The 1,415-nt window shown below is 42.8% G+C and overlaps 1 protein-coding gene across 1 annotated transcript in view; it reads left to right on the top strand.

Moving 5' to 3' along the window:
- DAPK1 (death associated protein kinase 1) overlaps positions 1-1,415 on the top strand; it is a 470,647-nt gene that overhangs the window by 232,786 nt on the left and 236,446 nt on the right.

Here is a 1,415-nt window from a genome sequence, read left to right as displayed (position 1 = left end):
GATATGGCAATGAATGGCTTTGGTGACATGGTGAGTGTGGCATGGATTTGCTGAATGTTTTGTTCTTTTTGTCAGTATTTCCCCACAAATCTCATGATTGTCAACATTCTATTGTCTTTTCCCTGAAGACCAATGAAGAATTCAGGCACATGATGCTTGGCCTTAAAATCCAGAAGAATGAGAAAAGGAAAGCGTTTAACATCTCTTACCCTACTGGTATCTCTCTACCAGTGGTCAGAGGGAGACAGAAGTCTGCTGGAACTCCTGTGAGTATCAAGAGTGACTACTCATCAGATCAGGTTACCTTTAAAGGGAAAGCAAAAATGAAAGTGGGCCCTCTGCTATGGTTTTCTGCTGTGGAATAATGGTGTTGTTATGGTTTGTTTTTGTTTTTGTTTTTAACATTCATTTATTTCTGAGAGAGTGAGCATGAGTTGGAAAGGGTCAGAGGGAGAGGGAGACACAGAATCCAAAGCAGGTTTCAAGTTCTGAGCTATCAACACAGAGCCCAATGCAGGGCTCAGACCCAGAAGCCCTGAGATCATGACCTGACCTGCAGTCTGAAGCTTACCCAACTGGGCCATCCAGGTGCCCTGTCGTTGCTATGTGTTAAAAGAGTTTTCAGATCAATGTACTGTTGTCAGTCTTGCTGTTGGTTTTGTAGACTGAGACCTTTATAATTTGTTTTCAGGGTCGGTGTGCTTCTGGCTGGGCTTTTAGTGCAGTTGGTGCCATTGAAGGACAGATATTCCGGTATACTGCTGATCGTATTCCCCTGAGTGTGCAGAACCTCCTGGACTGCTCTTGGGCTGAAGGCAATGAGGGCTGCAATGGTGGTCTAATGAGTAATGCCTTCCAGTATGTTAGGAACAACGGAGGCCTGGACACAGAGGAATCTTATCCATATGTTGCAAGAGTGAGTGGAGTTCCTCTCTTTTCATTTCAGCTCTGCTCTGAGTTAATTGCTTTTGAACAAAAGAGACACCATATTTAACATTCACATTTTCAATTGTAGACTCTCTATCTATAGACTGTTAGGATGGTCATGAAACAGTATTAGCATGGCTCAGTTCTCTCCTTAGATGGTTACCACTTAGCTATTTTATTTTATTTCTACATCTCATGGATACCATGCATACTTTTCTGTATATGGTACAGATTTCTCCAGAGTGAAAAATGTCTTATGGACAGATAGACCACAAGTGCTTCATTGAATCCACACACCAGTTAGTTTTGCCTTTTTTAAAAGTTTATTTATTTATTAACTTTGAGAGACAGAAAGAGAGAGAGAGAGACTGAGAGGTGGAGGAGCAGAGAGAGAGAGGGATAGAGAGAATCCCAAGCAAGTCCAGGCTACATGCAGAGCACAACACAGGGCTGGACCCCACAACTGTGAGATCACAATCCGAGCCCAA

This window comes from Suricata suricatta, chromosome 13, assembly GCF_006229205.1.
Source record: "Suricata suricatta isolate VVHF042 chromosome 13, meerkat_22Aug2017_6uvM2_HiC, whole genome shotgun sequence".
Lineage (NCBI taxonomy): Eukaryota > Metazoa > Chordata > Mammalia > Carnivora > Herpestidae > Suricata > Suricata suricatta.
The sequence above is the reverse complement of the archived record's forward strand: the minus strand, read 5'-3'. Positions and strand labels throughout refer to the sequence as shown.